The 20,640-nt window shown below is 47.8% G+C and overlaps 1 protein-coding gene across 9 annotated transcripts in view; it reads right to left on the bottom strand.

Annotated features, from left to right (window-relative positions):
- The window catches only part of TMEM229B (transmembrane protein 229B), a 53,290-nt gene that overhangs the window by 18,132 nt on the left and 14,518 nt on the right, over nucleotides 1–20,640 (bottom strand). The window contains exons 1-2 of one of the 9 annotated variants that reach the window (XM_006158780.3): nucleotides 16,215–16,876; nucleotides 13,706–13,872 (exon numbers count right to left, since the gene is read on the bottom strand). The exons of the other annotated variants lie outside the window; for them this stretch is intronic. The gene's annotated coding sequence lies outside the window, so the exon portion shown is untranslated. Of the gene's footprint in view, nucleotides 1–13,705; nucleotides 13,873–16,214; nucleotides 16,877–20,640 lie in introns of those variants that run through there. 9 annotated transcript variants of the gene reach the window in all.

Raw genomic sequence — 20,640 nt, 5'->3', positions numbered from 1 at the left:
CCCCAAGGTGCCAGCCCATGCTGACATAGCCACCCTCCTCTCCCCGGCCCCAGGCTCTCTGAGCAGAAGGAACTCAGGCCTTTGCTGACAACTTGTGAACCAGCTGGGACAGAGAAGTGAAAGGGAAAGCGCGGGGGACCTGGAACTCACTGTGTTCAAGTGTGCTCTGCAGGAGGGTGCACATCCCCTTCCTGGGTTCCCCTCAGGTCTCTGCACTGGGAGAGTCAAGGGCAGGGTATGAAGTGCTGTTCCACCAGGCTTCTGCCCTCCCCAGCTCCCCACCAAACGGGAGCCCCAGGCCTTCCCGCCTGTCCATCCTCCTTCCTTCTCCCAGACTGCCTGGGAGATGGGGCGCAGGGGTCACCCTGGCACATACCTACCACCTAGAGGGAGGACAGAGTTGAACAGGGTATGTCTGACATCTGGATCCACCAGCATCACCTGCCCCTGTGCCTGGGGAGTTCAAGTCCACCCAGGGGCACTTCCCTTCTCTGGGCCCTAAGCACGTTGCATCAATAGCAAAAGTCGGACCAAAACAGAAACAGAAACTTCATCCTGCCAGCACAGCCTGCTGGTCGCTGCAGGCATCCCTGGAGCTCTCTGCTGGCTAGGGTGCCGCCTGGCAGATGAAGCCACAGCCATCAGAACTGGTCCCTTGTCCTTCCCCAGGCCAGCTTCCACTGGACACCTGCTTCATGGTCTGCTGGCTTTTTCTCCAGGGAACTGGCAGGGGGGAAGAGGGGAGGAAATAACAGGGCCTTACTTCTTCCTCCAAGCACACAAGCTGTCCCTGGTCCCCTCTGGTGCTCCCCAAAAACAGATCCCAGGGAACAGAGGACATGAAGTCCCTTTGTAGACTGCATGACTTGCATGAGTTTTTGGAGCACATAAATGTGCAAAGAGCTCTTATAGCAGCTAATGTGAGTAAACTTACCCTTTTTCAAGTGTATCATCTCTCATGATTTTCCAGTGGGCAGAAAGGGCAGAAATGACCCCTCCATTTTAAGAGATGAAAATACTGAAGCTCAAGACATTAAGAGGTCTAGTTATGGGTTGGTCCCATAGCACAGAGGTTATGAGCTATGCATTGGGAACCATATCCTGGGTGGCCAACTGAGGTTCAAGTCCCAGCCCCAGTGGCTTGAGAAAGGCCCTGGGCGTGTGTGCATTCACGCCCAAATTCCTGATGGGACAAAGAAATGGAGAAGAAGGGAGTGCAACGTGACCACACCCCATTGGAGGGTTTCTGTCTCTCTCTCTCTCTCACTAGCATGTGCACCTTCTAGCAATTAAAAAAAGAGAGAGAGATTTGGCTAAATACACACATTTCATTCAAACCCTAGCCCTTGGCTCCAGAGCTGCCCCTCCTCCATACAACACGCCTTCAATCTGCTTCCCACCTTAATCTCATCTTTAAGGCACACATCTGCTGAGTCTTTCACTTGGTATAATCTACTTAAACCGCTTCTTTTGCAAACATACAGCTGAGTTTGTCCATCCAGCGTCTCCGTCGACATGCCTGAGATGCTCCTGGGAGTGCACAGCCACCCTTTCCTCCTACCCCTCTGCAGCCCACTCCCACTTTTCCTTTCAGACCCTGATCTCACCTCACTCCTTTGTCCCGCAGTGGCCTGTGATAGCCCATGGGACTTTGCCCATCCTTCTATCCAAACACGGCTCATCTAAACAATTCTTTCTTAGGCTGTCGCCACAGTGCAGTGGTAATGCACTGCTAGAGAAGCCAGATCCCTCATGGCCACCATGGTTTCAATTCCTGGCCTGGTCAGCCTGAAATGGACCAGGCACACACGCAAGTGCTTAAAATCCAAGACTGGAGAAAGGGGATTGTGGCAGGACCAGACCACGTAGAGGATGCCTCTCTCTTGCTCTCTCATGTGTGCGTGCATGTGAGCTTTATAAAGAAGGAAAAAAGATTCAAATTAAGAAAATGATTTCTGGGGCCTACAGGTGGCATAATGGTTAAGGTGCTGGACTCCCACATGGCAAACCACAGTTCGAGTCCCAGACCCGGTGCCTGGAAACTTATGCCAGGCACAAGTGCATGCATGCCCCCAAATCCTGAGAGAATGGAAGAGAAGGGATTGTGGTGTGGCCATCCCCCTGGGTGGTGATTTTTCACCTTCTCTCTCTCTGTGTCTCTCTCTGTCTCTCAGGTGAGAGAGAATGCTATAGCGCTATAGGCATGCACCCTATAGCAAAAATCTCTCTTTAAAAAAAGTGTCTGCTTCTCCCACCACACGATGAATTCTTTGCGATCACAGAGTGTCTGCTGGAGAGGCGCTGGACTGTGACACAGAGTTAAAACGCATGCTCCATAGGCTGACTCACATGGGAAAGTTCTGGATTTGTATCCAGAGACCTGAGTATGCCAGACATGAGTGCCCATGATCCAGGGCCAACTGTAGCTGGCATGGAGCAAAGCATTAAGATCTTGTTGAAGGTTCTCTCTTTCTCACTAATAACTACATTTTACAAACTTAAAAAAAAAAATTCTGCTGTATGAAGGGACAAGCAAGGTAGAGGGGCCTAGCTCTCTAAGGTGACTCTTGGGTGACTGAGTCATATTAACCAAGTGTCTGGCATGCTTCTCTAAGTTCTAGGCCATCATCATGGAAGGGCTATGCCTCACAAAGCTATAACCGTAAACGTTGGTTTCCCATGGTCATGCTGTTTCTGCCTTATGAAGGAGGCAGGGAGGGTGGTTTCTCCCCTTCTCCTATCACCAAGAGCCATGTCATGGACTGAGTGGTGAGGAGAAACAGAGTGGGTGGGTTGGGTCTGGACAACACAGAAGATATGTCCGTTGACACCCAAGGATGGCAGGGGCATGGACAGGGTGACCCCAGGCATCCTGGGAGACACTGCAGGCTCTGACAGGCCAGGGGCCAAGCGTGGGTTCAGGTCAGAGAATAACAATGCCTGTTCTGTTGTCTCTTTCTATAGTGTGCTAGTTCTCCCAAAAGGCACATCCAGTTTTCATGCACACAGGATTCATTTCCCGAAGAGGTTTAACCAGCAGCTGTTGGCAGGAAATTCCCTCTGCATCATTTTCTCTCCTCTGTAACTATTTAGGGTAAGCTGGGCTTGCAGGATTCAGCCTCTGCTTCTTTGACTGGAACCTAAAAACCAAATCCCTCCCCCACCCCTCATCTCCAGGGCCTGGAACTCAAGACTAAGATGAGTCAGAAAGTTTGCAGGCAAACATGATTCCTTTTTCATTCCTACTCTCCCTTTACCCTTCCCAGATCCCACACTCAACACTTCTCTGACCAGACGTGGGTGGGATTTCCCCACACACCAAGCAATTCTCCCACAGACACCGACCGGATGTTCTCCACTTCATTTCAACTCTGACCCTGAGAACGTGTCAGATCCTGCATTTGTAGGGCTCAGTCCCACAAGACTGCCCCACTTTGGACGCCGATTTCAAGTAGCAGGTTGTCACCGATACCTCTGACCAACTGGCTACAAACCAGGCTTCCCATAACTCCCTCCTTGGGTTCAACTAATCGGCTAGGACGGCTTGCAGAAGTTGGGGAGACGCTTACTTAGAGTCGCTAGTTTATTATAATGGATAAAGATGAACAGCCAGATGATGAGAAGGATAAGGCAAGAGGGGAGGAATTTAACCACCCCGTCCCCAGCACCTCTAAGCATTCAGCAACCTGGAAACTCTTCAGTGTAGTTCAAGAGTTTTTATAGTTATCTCTCCACCCTCGGGACCAGCAGATGGCGTAATGGTTATGAGGCTGGACTTCCACTTAGTCAACTGCAGTTCAAGTCCTGACTGGCGGCATAAAGCTCAGGCTGAGTGCATGTGCATGTGTGCTCCAAATCCGAAGAGGAGAATGGAGGAGAAGGGATTATAGCATGATGGTTCCCCCTGGGGGAGGGGGTGAGTTCTTGCTTTCTGTCTCTCTGGTGTACCCATGTGCCCTACAACAAAAATCTGTAAAAAAAAAAAAAAAGAAAAAAGAAAAACAGAAAACAAAAACTCCACCCTTGGGACCAGCAGTTAGCGTAATGGCTATGTCGCTGAACTCCCATGTAGTCAACCGTGGTTCATGTCCCAGACCCGGTGGCTTAAAACTCACGCCAGGCGCGTGTGCGTGCGTGCCCAAGATCCCGAGAGGAGAATGGAGGAGAAGAGATTGCGGCATGGCCATCCCCCCTGGGGGGTGATTTCTCACTTTCTGTCTCTCTGTCTCTCTCTGTCTGTCTGGCGAGCGCACGTGCCCTATAGCAAACAAACAAACAAAAAAACACCTCTCCAAAAAACTCCACCCTCACACCTTCCTAGAGGTTGGTTGGGCAGGACGAAAGTTCCAACCCTCTTACCCTCCAATCACTTAGTATTTCTGCAGACTGATGCCATCCTGAGGCTATCCGGAAGCCCTGACCTAAGCAACTTATTAGCTCAAACTCAGTTGTTATCAGAGGGATTGATTATGAGTAACAAAAGACATTTTCAATGAGAAAATTCCAAAGCTATGACAGGAACCAGGGACAAAAGCCAAACATATTTTGTATTATACCATACTCACCCATCAGGTATCTACGGGGAAAAAAAAAAACAAAAACCCAAAGACCCATTGATTCCTCAAAGCCCCTTCCCACATGACCCAGAACAACTGGTTTTTCTTTTCCTGTAATAAGACCAGCCCTGAGTCCAAGTGATCTGGCATCTCCCCAAACCAAGGAGAGATTTGCTCAGCCAACAGAGCACTTGGTGTTCCAAGGTGCCCAGGGGAAGCTGTGTCTGGCCTGCTCCCCTGGGAGCAAGGGGGAGCCAGGCCCCAGGCTGGGGGAGGGCTGACTGGCACAGGGAAGGCAGGTGGAGCTGGGAGCCAGGCTTGGTCAACTTGGCTCCCTCCTTCCACTCTGAGCCTCCTTACTTTCACCATCATCTTTTGTTTCAGTTGGAGGCCACTCACCTCTCTTCCCTCTCCCTTCCCCATCTAGGCCCCTCTCCCTTATACACCCCTCCCAGTGTCCCCTCTGAGCAAACCCTGACACCCAACTGCTATACCTCAGAGGGTGGCCACTGGCCCCTGCCCCTTTCCTCTCCCTCCCAGCCTACCCCCTGGCACAAGGTAGTGCTGCTCGCTGCCTGAAAGGCTGGACAGCTGCTGGGCTCTCTAATTAGCTGTCTGGCCGCAGTCCCAGAGCCAGGCATGTGTTACTGTAAAGAGCTACCTCACCTCCCCTTCATCAATAATCCCTGCGCAGATCCCATCAGGCAGCAGCCAGCGGCCCTGGAGTCCTGGTCACATGAGGCCAGCAAGCCTCCTCTTGTTCGCCAGAAAAGAAGAGGCAGTGGCCTCACAGCCTCACCTGCAAAATGATCAGGAATTATCTGGCTCTCCCAATTACTGCCAATGTGCTTAGGGGGTCCTACAAAAGCAACAGGGACCCTGCCCCTTTGCTGCCTCCGTAGTGGAGGCAGAAAGAAGCCCGGCAGTCTTTCAGAGGACAAGCCTGAACTGCCCAGCACTGTGACACTGTATGTGTGCCTGTTTTTCACAGCCTTCTGCAGTCAAGCTATCCCAGGGATTTCTAAACAACCAGAGCACCTAGTCCAAGAAGCCCTGTGGCAGCTGGTTTGTGTATTCAAGGTGTTGGATTCCAGTAGTCAACAAATACTTCTTGAGTACCCATTGAAGGCCAGCCATGTCCTGTGTGTAAACAAGATGGAGTTCCTGCCCCTCTGACTCACAGGCTGATTGGAGACAGACATTAAGTAAGCATACTATAATTTCTCATATTGGGGGCAAGGGATGGTCGGAAAGAAACTGGATGCTGGAGGGCAAGTCTGATTTCTCTAAGGAGGTGGCATTTGGGTGTAGATCAGAAAGATGAGTAGAGCCAGGCATTGGGCTTTGGGGAAAGCATTCCAGGCAAAGGTAGAAAAACATGAGGTAGGAGGGAGCTAACCAAGTTTGAGAAATAGCAAGGCCAGAGTAGCTGGAGTCAGTGTGGTTCTGATGTCACTGGGACACTGCCTACTGGGGCCTAGGACACACGTTGGACCCAAGGTCAATCACAGTATCACATTCCCCTGGCTCTGTGACTGGTTCAAAGACAAACACATGCTCCAATCAGAGCCCATCCTGGAACTTTGGTAGGAATGCCCAGAAGAGCCTTTCAGTGAACTTGGAGCTGCAGGGATGTAAGTCTGAAGTTGATGGGGTAAGAGTGAAGGCAGTCTGGGAGAAAGAGAGAGACCATGTCCCAAGGATATCTCCATGAAACCCTGGATCCAGCTGATAGTGACAAATCTTGAGAAACTCCGTAAGTGGGGCTGAGAGCCCCTGACATTGCCAACTCATGAGTTTTCCCTCTAATTAGAAGTGAAGGGACCCTTGGCTGCTATTCTTAATCAAGGTGCTGCCAACTCTATCTGAAAAGACTACATATCTGCAATGAAGCAGGACCACATCTTTTCTTTGGGAATCCTGTTTGCTTGTTTCTTTTATATGTTTCCTAATTTAAAAAGATGGGACTAGCAGTTGGTGTAAAAGCTATGTCGCTGGACTCCCATGTAGTCAACCACGGTTCAAGTCCCAGAACCAGTGGCTTAAACTCATGCCAGGCATGTGCGCATGCATGCCCAAGATCCCAAGAGGAGAATGGAGGAGAAGGGATTACGGCATGGCCATCCCCCCCAGGGGGGTGATTTCTCATGTTCTGTCTCTCTGTCTCTGTCTGTCTTTCTGGCGAACGCACGCACCCTATAGCAAAAAACACTTTCCCCCTCCAAAAAAGAGAGAGATATTTGTCCCTTTGCACCCCAAATAAATCAAAGGAATGTTATAATCTGATATCACTATAGATCCCCACAATTTTTGTCCCAGAAGAGCAATTACAGAGTTAAACAAGTTTCACCTTGTATTGCAAAAATCACCCTGTAGTCCTGACAGTGCCAGATAGGCCAGGGCAAAGGACCCAGCTGCTAAATGAACATCAGTCAGCTAAGAATGTCCCTTGCAGGCAGGGGCTGGAAACTGTGGGTTCCAGGCAGCTGCACTTTGGTAAAATCCCTTTATTGGTAGCCTGGAATTTCCATCTGTGTACAACCAAAAAAATCTAAGTAACTTTATGAGGTCCCAAAATACTATATCTAATCTAAGTGTTTCAGTTTAATGAGAAAGAAAATATTCCCTCTTACTCAAGTTGGTTTGGTTTTCTGTCACTTGCAATCAAGAAGATCCTGAATGGGGGAACCGCAGTTAGCATAATAGCTATGTCGCTGGATCCCACGTAGTCGACTGCGGTTTGCGTCCCGGACCCGGTGGCTTAAAACTCACGCCAGGCGCGTGTGCGTGCGTGCCCAAGATCCCGAGAGGAGAATGGAGGAGAAGGGATTGCAGCGTGACCATGCCCCCTGGGGGGTGATTTCTCGCTTTCTGTCTCTCTGTCTCTGTCTGTGTGGCAAGCGCACGCGCCCTATAGCAAAAAAAACTCTCAAAAAAAAAAAAAAGAAGATCCTGAATGGGGACAGATGGTGGTACAGGGTAGAACATGATGGTCTACAAGGCAATCTCATGTGGTATGGTTCTGGGTTCAAGTGTGGAGATTTCCTTGAGTACACCAGGCATGTGTATGCCCATGATCCAGGACTAGCAGAAGGGAGAGTACAGTGTCAAGACCCTGTTGGGGATGCTGTCTCCCTCTTTCTCTTTCTTGCTCATGAAAATAAATAAACTAAAAAAAATAAATAAATAAAAAGGAAAATCCTGACTAACACAGTTGATTTTTTCCCCATCTGGACCATTATCTAGCTGGCAAAAGGATCACTTATCTCAACACCATCTGCCTCCCTCTGCTGCTATAAAGAACAATGTTTCTGCCCCTTGCCGACAGAAAGGGCAAGAACTGAGAATAAGACAGGTCACACCTTTAGCAGGAGTGGGTTGCTATCAGCAGGTGGCTATAGCTTTGAGGGCTCCAATCTCCCTTCTGATTGCTGCCCAGGCCTTGTCATTTTTCCTCGATTAGCAGAGAAAATGACTCAAGTGACCCTTGCCAGCAATTTAGCACACCTATTCTGCAAGCAGGACTCATCAGGAGCAGAGACAAAGCACGGTCAAGAGTAGGTAGTGTAGAAACGAATGATTTTTCCTACAAACTCCAGGATGGCATTAGCCAATCTTTTAGTCACTAGCATATATATATAGATAGATATAGATATATATATATATGGTCATTGGGAAAGTCATGATGCATTTTTGCATGGAAAAATATAGAAAAATACGTCATGACTTTCCCAACAACCTAACGGCTATGTTAATTCAAAGTATAATTAACTTAAGGTGGACAAAGTAAAAATCCAGCTGTTCGATTGTACTAGTCACATTTCAAGAGCTCAATATCACCTATGGCTAGTGTCTACCCCATTAGGCAACAAGATGTAGAGCATTTCCATCATCACTGAATATTCTATTGGACAACATTGTTCTAGAACTTACCAAGGGGGACCAGAAGGTTGCCAAACACATAGACCTAACGTTGAGCTCCATTCCCTTGTTCTTGGAAATCCTCTTCTAAACAGAGGCCTGCTTTGGTTTGAATGTGTCCCTCAACTTTCATGTGTTGAAAACTTAATCCCCAAATTCATATGTTGATGGTATTTGGAGGTAGGGCCTTTAGGAGGTAATTAAAATTAGATAAGGTCATCAGGGTGGGGACTTTGATGGGACTGGTAGCTTTATTATTAAGAGGGAGAGAGATCTGAGCTGACACATCTGTGATTACCGTGTGACGCCTCCTATCATGACATAGCAGGAAGGCCCTTGCTAGATTCCAACACTCAGAAATTAAACTTCCCACCCTCCAGAACTGTGAGCTAAATGGGCCTTTGTTCTTCATAAATTGCCCAGTCTGTGGCAGCCAACCATAGCAAAAAAAACAAAACAAAACAAACAAACAACAAAAAACAGACTAAGACAAGAACACAGTTACAAAATGGGAGGGCTACAGTCTCTACCAGAGCATTTTTTTCTCCTAACACCACTCTTTTTATTTGGGGGGGGGGTTTGCTATAGGGTGCGTGCGCTTGCCAGACAGACAGAGAGAGAGAGACAGAAAGTGAGAAATCACCCCCCAGGGGGGATGCCACGCCGCAATCCCTTCTCCTCCATTCTCCTCTTGGGATCTTGGGCACGCATGCACACGCGCCCGGCGTGAGTTTTAAGCCGCCGGGTCTGGCACGCGAACTGCAGTCGACAACATGGGAGTCCAGCGACATAGCCATTACGCTAACTGCTGGTCCCCTGACACCACTCTTGAGAGATGAGTTATGTGAATGGGAAATAGGAGTTCATGATTTACCTACAGCAATGGGCCACCTGGAATTGACACTTGGTTTTCATGACAGATAATTTTATGTGAGCTGCCCTCAGGACATGGGAGAGCCACGTTCCAAGGGTGTGCCCACCAAGGCCCACTTCTTGAAAGACACATCAGGACCATAGGGAGAACAACACAGAAGAGAGACCTGGGAAGGTGGCAGAGCTGAGAACACAAACGTGGCATTTTTCTTGGGCGCAAAGGAGAGGAATGTGGTCCAAATTCTGTTTTAGAAATCTGTCTAGACTCTGAGTTCCTTATCTTTGCATCCTATGTCCTGGACAAAACTTGACACAGAACAGGGTCTCACTATCTATTTGTCAAATGGTGGAGGAGGGCAGAGTGCAGGTCCTCTAAGAGTAGGGAAGCCTGGCGGATACACTCAGGAAAGACTGAGGGAGCCGTTACTGTCACTGTTTGCTCCCCCCCTGACTCAATCTGGTATGTCCCTTTCCTGTGAATAATGTCTCAAGGAAAGGCCGGCATACACTTTGGCTGGGCATTGACCCAAGCACCAGATACTTCCACAAGGAGCCCGAAGCCCAGCAACCCTGGCTCCTCGCTGGACAGCTCAATCTATTGAGAAGGCACTGAGTCTTGCAACATGCTCAAAATATGGCTCCCAACAGCAGTTAGGAAAGAGTAATTAAGGGAATGTTATCGCAGTCAGTCTCTCATTAGCCACGTAATTAGACTGCTGAAAATAATTAGGGCAGAGTGCAGGTCCTCTAAGAGTAGGGAAGCCTGGCGGATACACTCAGGAAAGACGGGGGGAGCCGTTACTGTCACTGTTTGCTCCCCCCCTGACTCAATCTGGTATGTCCCTTTCCTGTGAATAATGTCTCAAGGAAAGGCCGGCATACACTTTGGCTGGGCATTGACCCAAGCACCAGATACTTCCACAAGGAGCCCGAAGCCCAGCAACCCTGGCTCCTCGCTGGACAGCTCAATCTATTGAGAAGGCACTGAGTCTTGCAACATGCTCAAAATATGGCTCCCAACAGCAGTTAGGAAAGAGTAATTAAGGGAATGTTATCGCAGTCAGTCTCTCATTAGCCACGTAATTAGACTGCTGAAAATAATTAACATTCCTTTTGACAAAGGAACCAGAGGAGCCATTATATTCATTAGGACAGCCTCAAGCCAGAGTGGGGGAGGGGGAGAAGAGAATTTATAAATCAGACCTAAAGAGGTTCCCTAGCTATCTCAAAGTTGCAATGTCAGTAAGTGCCAGGGTCAGGATTCGAACCCACGTAATGTGGCTGTGTATTCCAATCTGTATCAGAAGAGTAGCTCTGGGGCTCCAAGTTTGGAGCCAGTAGATCCAGGCAGAAGAGGGGCCGAATTGGTGGTTATTAGTTTTAATGCAGCCTGGCCAGTTGCTCCCCCAGACACATCTCTTCATCAGGTAACAGGAAAATCTCAAGATACAAATGACAGGAACACGGGAACCAGCAGTTAGCGTAATGGCTATGTTGCTGGACTCCCACGTAGTTGACCGCGGTTCACGTCCAGGACCCGGTAGCTTAAAACTCACGCCGGGCGTGTGTGCGTGCGTGCCCAGGATCCCGAGAGGAGAATGAAGGAGAAGGGATTGCGGCGTGGCCATCCCCCCCTGGGGGCTGATTTCTCGCTTTCTGTCTCTATGTCTCTCTCTGTATGTCTGGCGAACGCACGCGCCCTATAGTGAAAATCTCTCCAAAAAAAAAAAAAAAAAAATGACAGGAACACGTAACCAAGGCTCACCCAACACCTGACAAAAAACAAAGCCATGCAAGAAGCACCACATTTAAAGACAAAAGTTCTAGCTAGAAAACAAAGTTAATAGGGACCAGCAGTTAGCGTAATGGCTATGTCGCTGGACTCCCACGTAGTCGACCGCGGTTCGAGTCCCGGACCCGGTGGCTTAAACTCACACCGGGCGCGTGTGCGTACGTGCCCAAGATCCCGAGAGGAGAATGGAGGAGAAGGGATTGCGGCGTGACCATCCCCCCGGGGGGTGATTTCCTGCTTTCTATCTCTCTGTCTCTCTCTGTCTGTCTGGCAGGCGCACGCGCCCTATAGCAAAAACCTCTCAAAAAAAAAAAAAAAGAAAACAAAGTTAATATAATACAGCCAACAGAATGAAATGTTTTAAAAACTATTTGGGGGGAGCTGCTTGATACCACATGGCTGATTGCACGGTTCAAGTTCCGGACCTAGTGGCTTGACAAACACACTGGGCACATGTGCATGTGTGCTCAAAATCCCAAAAGAAGGAGAAATGAAGGAGAAGGGATTATGGTGTGACTATTCTCCATGGGCAGTGCTTTTTCATTTTCTCTCTCATCCTTATGACTGTGTGTACCCTCTGGCAAAACTGAAAAACAAAACCCCAAAACTATTATTGGCCCAGCCACTGTGGTGCAGAAAGAACGCTAGCACCCTGCAGTGCTGGAAGCCATATGGCAACCACGGTTGAGAGCTCAGGTTGGTTTAACAAACACGCTGGGTGCACACAGGTATGGAAAAGAGGATCGTGGTATGGCAAGACCCTAGCAAGGGTGCTTTTTCTTTACCTCTCTCTCTTTCTCTCATATGCACAGATGCACTTTCTGTAAGAAGTGCATAATAAGAACTATTACTGATATCCTCAGAGGAATAAGAGGGGAGGGGCTATTAAATCCATAAAACAAAGCAAGGCTGTTAGAAAAAAAATTTTGAACATGAAACTATACCATGGTTTACTGGTTATCTCCGGATTAAGAATAGAGTGACTTGGGAACCAGCAGTTAGCGTAATGGCTATGTCGCTGGACTCCCACGTAGTCGACCGCGGTTCGCATCCCGGACCCGGTGGCTTAAAACTCACGCCAGGCGCGTGTGTGTGCATGCCCAAGATCCCGAGAGGAGAATGGAGGAGAAGGGACCGTGGTGTGGCCATCCCCCCTGGGGGGTGATTTCTCACTTTCTGTCTCTATGTCTCTGTCTGTCTGGCGAGCGCGCATGCCCTATAGCGAAAAAACCTCTCAAAAAAAAAAAAAGAATAGTGTGACTTCATTTAGAAAAAAACCTCTCAAAAAAAAAAAAAGAATAGAGTGACTTCATTTAGAGTTACCTATATTTCCATTATTATTATTATTATTATTATTTTTTGGAGAGGTTTTTGCTATAGGGCGCGTACGCTCGCCAGCCAGACAGAGAGAGACAGAGAGACAGAAAGTGAGAAATCACCCCCCAGGGGGAATGGCCACGCCACAGTCCCTTCTTCTCCATTCTCCTCTTGGGATCTTGGGCATGCATGCACATGTGCCCGGCATGAGTTTCAAGCCACCGGGTCTGGGACGCGAAGCGCGGTTGACTACGTGGGAGTCCAGCAACATAGCCATTACGCTAACTGCTGGTCCCTATTTCCATTATTCTAAACTTTCTATATTGAACATGCATTACTTTTAGAATTGAAAAAAGATTTTTTTTTTAATTTTCCAGAGGTGACTGTGTTCGTCAGAGAAAGAGAGAGAGAAAGCACCCCCCAATGGGGCATTGCCATGTTTAAATAATTTTTCATCCATTCCTCCTTCACGTCAGGATTTTGAATACACATACACATGTACCCAGTGTGTCTTCCAGTTACTAGGGCTGGGATTTGAATTACAGCTGGTCATATAAGATCTGGCTCTCTTAACCACTGAACTCCAGGGTCAGCTCAGGAAAGGTATTTTTTTAAAAAATGATTGCTAGGAGAGACTTGCATGATAAAATTTTGTTGAGCGAACTACTTTACAAAGCAAAAGAGACTAGATCCTGTCTTCTGCACAAACTCTTGGCCCTACCCAGCCCGGTCCACAACTCACTGTCCCCCAATCATATTATATAAGCTCCTGTCAGTGGGGCGCCCACAGGATTCCCCCTCCTAGAATGCCCTTCTCTCTCCTTTCTGTCTACTACATTTCCCTGTCCTTTAACGCCCACTCAAAGATTACCCTCTCCCCTTTTTTAAATGTTTATTTCCAGAGAGACAGAGGAACCCACAGGAACCCCCAATAGGCTTTTGTCACATCATAGTCCCCTCCCAACTTTCCAGCCCACGGCATGCCCAGCATGTTCCAGTGAGCCAGAAACCGAACCCAGAGTCCCCATGTGGCTCCAGAATAGAGCAACAGCACACTCTACTTACCGGCACCACTGTAGCTGGTATGAACTGCCCTGTTTAAGGAAAAGCGCATCTTAATTAACCCACATAATCCCTCCTCTTCCTTCTCCTAACTCCTAAGAAAGCCTAATTCTCCAGGGTCACTGGACAGCTCTGGTTGAGCTGTTCTGTGGGAACACTGTATTCACAACTTCATGTCCTTTACCTCTCAGTGAGTCCAAGTCTTGTCTCTCCAGCTCTGCTGCAGGCTGCTTAAAGACAGAGGGCAGTAGGCTTCTTTTTTATACCCCACTGGGCCCAAATGAAGCTGAGTTGCTTTTGCAATAGCATTCTTACATGTCAGATGACTGAATGACGAATGAGTGCTCATTTCTGGTGGGAGTAGGAAGAGGAAAACAATTGTGGGGATGCGGTTACTCAACAGGGCTGGGCACAGCACAGTCAGGACCTCCCGTGTGGGCAATCCTCAGCCCCACACCCAAGGGGCCACCTGGTCCTAGAGAGCTTTAAACTCCTACTCCTCAGGCTGAGGATTGGGAAATAACTGAAAATCCAAAATGGATAGCTGATAAATCTAGGGGCAAAATATTACTGAGGAATAGGATATTTACACAGTTTGGTTTTTTTTGGAGAGATTTTCACTGTAGGGCGTGTGCGCTCGCCAGACAGACAGAGAGAGACATAGAGACAGAAAGCGAGAAATCACCCCCCAGGGGGGATGGTCACACCGCAATCCCTTCTCCTCCATTCTCCTCTCGGGATCTTGGGCACGCACGCACACGCGCCCGGCGTGAGTTTTAAGCCACCGGGTCCGGGACACGAACCGCGGTCGACTACGTGGGAGTCCAGTGACATAGCCATTACACTAACTGCTGGTTCCCAAGTTTTGAGGTGTCTCTCACAGATTGCTTAATAGCGGTAAAGGGGAAATAATAAATATACTGTGGAAATTGGACAGCACCTGACCAGTGATCAGTCTTGGCATTACTCGCAAGGGGACAGCCAGTAGCTCTGGATTAATATGCCAAAAAGGACACAGCATCACTTAGAAATATTCCAGCCAGGTATGTGTAACCCAGAGTCTAAACACGAAGCAACAGCAAACAAATCCAAAAGGAAGGACACCACTTTTTTTTTAGGGGAGGGGGAAACCTATATTCTTCTAAATTATGAACATCACAAAGACAGACAAAGGCTGAGGAACTGTTTTAGATTAAAGGAGACCAAAGAGACATGACAGCTATGCAGTTCATGATCCTAGAGCAGGATCCTACACTGGAGAGGAAAAAATGCTATAAAAGACATTGAGTAAATTGACAAGCCTGGAATACAACCAGCAGACCAAATAATCTATGTTCAGTTTACTCAAGGTTATGCAAAAGAATATCCTTATCCTTAGGAAATATTTAAGGATATCTATGTTCAGTTTACTCAAGGTTATATAAAAGTACATCCTTATTTTTTTTAAGCTTTTTTTTGCTATAGGGCACATGGGCTCACTGGAGAGAGACGGTGTAGGGAGGGAAGTGAGAAATCACTCCCTAGAGGGGATGGCCATGCCACAATCCCTTCTCCTCCAGTCTCCTTAGGATCTTGGGTATGCATGTGCCTATGCCCAGCATGACTCTTAAACTGCCGGGTCCAGCACTCAAATCACACAGTCGGCTATGTGGGCTCTAGAGCCTTAACCTCCATGCCACCTGCTGACTCGGTACATCCTTATTCTTAGAAAACATTTAGGGATAGAGGGCTATAATGTAGGTAACCTACTCCTAAATGGTTCAGAGGGAAAAAAATTATCCAGAGAGCAAGAGAACACATATGATAAAGCAAGTGAGACAAAAAGTTAAAAATAGGTGAATCTGGATTAAGAATACGTGGATATTTTCTACTATTCTGGCAACTTTTCTGTAAATTTGAAATGACTTCCAAATAGAAATGTTAGAGAAAAAAACAACAACAAGGGAGGAAGGGGGTGGGGGTAGGGGTAGGACAGACTTGGGAGGGCAAAGCAGAAGGAACAACACTGATTGGTCAAGTATCTTCAGAGGCCACAAAAGTTCCAGCCCTGGCTTTCTGCCTGCCATAATGGAAACATTTCCTCTTCCAAGTTGGCCCTGCCTTTTCTTGCTTCTCTATTGACTTACTACTTCTCAAAATCAGCACTCTCCAGGAGGACCGCCATCCTAATGCCTGAAGACAGGGTTAAACTTTTGGGTCCATTCCTATATATAGTCGATATTTTCTGCTGATGTTTGAACACCTGCTGTGTCCCTGAGCTCATAATAATGAGTCGGGCTAAACCTGCTAAACCACAGCCTTCTGGGTTTTATATGATATTCATTTCCCAAAACAATGCTGTTGCTAGCCCCATTCATACTGCCTGACTTAGGTCTCCAGGCCACGTTCTTCCCGGAGATCATGCAGGCTTTCGAGGGAGGATGCTGCATTTCCAACACTCCACCACCATCACCACGGCCTACGTCCAAAGTAAGCTCCCTAGACATGGGAACAGGCCCCTTCCTCAGTTCACTGTCATAGCTGTGTATGGTCACTTTAAATAATGGACAGCCAGACAGCAGTCTTTAAAAGAGGTTCATGGAGGGCTAAAGAGGCTCAAGCAAACCATCATATTATACAAGTTCACTTATTAGTTCAGAAACCCTTAGATGCATCTTTTTTTTTCTTAATTGCCAGAAGCCACATGCACTCACCAGAGATAGAGAGATGGGGGTGTGCGCAGGGAGCGCGCTCCACCGTGGGATGCGGTCACACCACAACTGCTGCTCCTTCACCTCTCCCTCCTGGCAGGATTTTGAGCACACGAACATATGCACCCAGTGTGTTTTCAAGCTGCTGAGTCCGGGACCTTCACTGTGCAGTAGCCCATGTGGGATCTGGTTCCCTTAACCACTAGGTCACAGGCCACAGGCCAGTCTCTGTATGCGACTTTGATGTGCAGACCACTGAATGCTAAGTGGGCTGGAGTATGGCTATTAGAGCATAGCAGCAGGGTTAGTTGTTTTGAAAACACTGAAAATAAAAAATCTCAGAAATTCTACTGCATCATTAACCAGCGAGCTAATGATAACTTACATTTGTACAGGTTTTTTTAAGTAAATGAGCCCTTTGAGGTTCAGCTCATTATTGATGCATTCATTCCCATGTCCATTAAATATTTACTCAGTACCTATTCTGTGCCACCAGGTACATGCAAAGACCACAGATCAAAGTCTCTCATCCAGGTCAAAGGAAGTGACACCCTCCATGGTCCTGGGTTGGATGAAGCTTCCATTGGAAACAACATCCACATGCTTAAAGCAACCACCCTGCTGGGACAACAAAGAACATCATTTTATTTACTTATTTATTTATTTTTTCCTTTTTCTTTTTTTTTTTTTTTTTGGAGAGGTTTTTGCTATAGGGCACGTGCGCTTGCCAGACAGACAGAGAGAGACAGAGAGATAGAAAGCGAGAAATCACCCCCCAGAGGGGATGGCCACACCACAATCCCTTCTCCTCCATTCTCCTCTCGAGATCTTGGGCACACACGCACACGCGCCCAGCGTGAGTTTAAGCCACCAGGTCCGGGACTCGAACCATGGTTGACATCGTGGGAGTCCAGCGACATAGCCATTACGCTAACGGCTGGTCCCTTATTTTTATTTTTTGAGAAATTTTTGCTGTAGGGTATGTGCACTCACCAGAGTAACAGAGAGATAGAAAGCAAGAAATCACCACCAGGGGGGATGATCACACTGCAGTCCCTTCTTTTTCATTCTCTTCTTGGGATCTGGGGCATGCACACATATGTGCCCAGAGTGAGTTTGAAGCTAACGGATCCAGGACTCAAACCATGGTTGGCCGCATGGGAGTTCAGCACCTTAACCAGCATATCACCTACTGGCCCCAAGAACATTATTTTAAACAAGAGGAGAGAAGATCAAAAAAGAGCTATTGTGGGTACAGCATACATACAAACTTTGTTGTTGTTAAAAACACAGTTTATGTTATAATTTATAATTTTATTTATTTCTTTCTTTATTTTTGGAGAGGTTTTTGCTATAGGGCGCATGCGCTCGCCAGACAGACAGAGAGAGACAGAGAGACAGAAAGCGAGAAATCACCCCCCCAGGGGGGATGGCCACGCTGCAATCCCTTCTCCTCCATTCTCCTCTCGGGATCTTGGGCACGCATGCACACGCACCCGGCGTGAGTTTTAAGCCACCAGGACCAGGAAACGAACTGCGGTTGACTACGTGGGAGTCCAGCGACATAGCCATTACGCTAACTGCTGGTCCCAAAAGGACTTTTTTTAAGAATTATTTTTACCTTTATTTATTTATTTATTTAAATTAGACCAGAAAGGAGACAAGAGGGAGAGAGAGAGAGAAAGTGAGAAAGCTAGCCACCAGGTCCAGGACTCGAACTACAGTTGGCCATGTGGGAGTCCAGCACCCTTAACCACACTATACCACCTGCCAGCCCCTCAAAAGGACTTTTTAAAAGTCCTTTTATTTCTTTCTTCCATGATCAAGAGAGACAGAGAGATAAAGAAAGAGAGACAGGCATTTCCAGCAATGGTCCTCAGGCCTTGACCTATTCCTGGCTTTGGCCAGTCTTAGATCATGATCACATGGGTGCCCAGTGTACTTGAGGAGGTCTCTGGACCCAAACCAGGAACCTTCCCATGTGGGTCAGCCTTGCAAGCTTTGCGTTATTCTGTGCCACTGTCCACTCCCTTCTAAAAGTCTTAATCCAGGCTAAATAGTAAGTCAGGAGTTGCAGTCCTAACACCAACAAGGGACGAGTAGCCAATACAAATCAGTGAAGACTATGAAGAAATACCATACACGTTAGTAAAACCAACACAAATTAGTGAACAGCCATTAAGAAAGCAGGACTGACGGGACTCAGTGAGAGATTTATCTGAAGGGCGAGTGAGAGGGAGGGCTTGAGGATGACCACCACCCCCACCCGCCAGACTTTTACCTTGAGCAATGGGGCCCAAAAGAGGAGATACAGGAAGAGATGTGAGTCTTGGGGGCCCAGAGCGAGCTGCATTTCTGATGCTGTGCCCACAGGACACACGGGAATGCCGCTCTAGACTGAAGACGTCTGGGGCCCTTGCCGAATGGAGCACCATGGAGGAGGAGCATGGCAGGGAGATACGGGTGGGGAGACATCTGGGGCTGGTGGAGGACGGGGCACTGTGGAGGCGCTTGAGGAAGGACCAGGGAGGTAGAAGGATACCCAGGAAAGGATCCTGGGACGCAGAGGCAGGAGAGTGCCAGGAGCCATGGTCAAATGCAGAGGCAAGTTGGACAGACTGGAAAGATAGCAGCACTGAGGTCACTGGTGACCATTTAAGGAGGAAGGGTGATCGCAAAGGGAGCTAGCTGAGACCATGTGTACAATGACTCTGAAGGAATTATCTAGTCAAGAAAGGAGAGAGAAGAGCTGCAGGAGTGGCTAGGGGGTAGTGCAGGGATAACACAACTGGACCTACATGGAAAAGGTCCTAGGTCCATCCCAGGACCTTGCTCAGCACTCTGAGTGTGTATGTGTGCCCATGATCCAGGCTGGCTGATACTGGGGCTGGATCACAGCATAAGGACCTACTCAGGGTATGTGTGAGTCTCTCTCTTTCAATAAATAAATGAATTTTTTTTTTGAGAGGTTTTTACAATAGGGCATGTGCACTCGCCAGAAAGACAGAACGAGTCAGAGAGATGGAAAGTGAGAAATCACCCCCAGGGGAGATGGCCATGCCACAATTTCTTCTCCTCTCGGGATCTTGGGCACGCACGCACACGCACCTGGCGTGAGTTTAAGCCACCAGGTCCAGGACTCGAACCGTGGTCAACTACGTGGGAGTCCAGCGACATCGCCATTACTCCAACTGCTGGTCCCTAAATAAACTTTTTTTTTTTTTTTTAAGAAAAGAAAAGTTCCTGGAGAAGTAGAGTGGCCCTCGCTCTTTCCTTCTCTTCTTTCCTTTCTTTCTTTAAATGTAAAAGAGACCTAAAGATGTTCAAATGCTAAGAAGAAACTACATTGAGGAAGAGTCGTGGATAGGATGTACATGAGGTGTACACACAGATGCCCTGAGCGGTCTGTGGTGGCGGAAGGGGAGCACAGTGGGCCACAACTCAAAGGCAGGCAGGACACGTGTGTCATTACAATACCCTTTGATTTTTATGTATTTTTTGTTTTCGTTTTTTAGAGAGATTTTTTGCTATAGGGCATGTGCACTCGTCAGAGAGATAAAGAAGGACAGAGACAGAAAGCAAAAAATCGCTCTCCAGGGGGGGATGGTCATGCCACAATCCCTTCTGCTCAATTCTCCTCTCAGGATTTTGGGCATACACACACACATGCCCAGCATGAGTTTCTTCTTCTTTTTTTTTTTTTGGAGAGGTTTTTTGCTACAGGGCATGTGCGCTCAACAGAAAGACAGAGAGAGACAGAGAGATAGAAAGTGAGAAATCATCCCCCAGGGGGGATGGCCACGCCACAATCCCTTCTCCTCCATTCTCCTCTTGGGATCTTGGGCACGCACGTACATGCATCCGGCATGAGTTTTAAGCCATTGGATCCGGGACTCGAACTGCAGTCTGCTACATGGGAGTTCAGCGACATAGCCATTACGTTAACTGCTGGTCCCCCCAGCATGAGTTTTAAGCCACCAGGTCTAGGACTCGAATTGCAGTCAACTATGCGGAAGTCCAGTGACATAACAATTATGCCATCTTCTGGTCCCTACAATCCCCTTTGGAGAGGAAACTCAGCACATGAAGCTAAGTGTAACCTAGGTAAGGTCATACTAACACCAAGATGCCCTAGCCTAGACCTAGAATGCAGCTCTCCCAGGTCCTGGTCCTGGACTCTTCTGCAGAACCATTGGCAAACAGGAAGTGCAGCTCTATCAGCACCCTAGAAGTCTGAGCCTGGGAACGCCCAGTGTTCTGCAATTCCCACATAGCCCACAAAATAACTCCCCCATATGATTCTAGAATGTTCCACTGGACATCACAGAAGTAAAAAGTCCATTTATAATTATCTGCATCTAGAAATTAATTCCCTCCCAGTAATAAATATGAGATATTTTTTACATGTTTTTGACAAATATGTTGAATT

This window comes from Tupaia chinensis, unplaced genomic scaffold (assembly GCF_000334495.1).
Source record: "Tupaia chinensis unplaced genomic scaffold, TupChi_1.0 Scaffold000609_1, whole genome shotgun sequence".
NCBI classification, from domain to species: Eukaryota; Metazoa; Chordata; class Mammalia; order Scandentia; family Tupaiidae; genus Tupaia; species Tupaia belangeri.
Note: the sequence above shows the minus strand (reverse complement) of the source record. Positions and strands in the feature narration are given on the sequence as shown.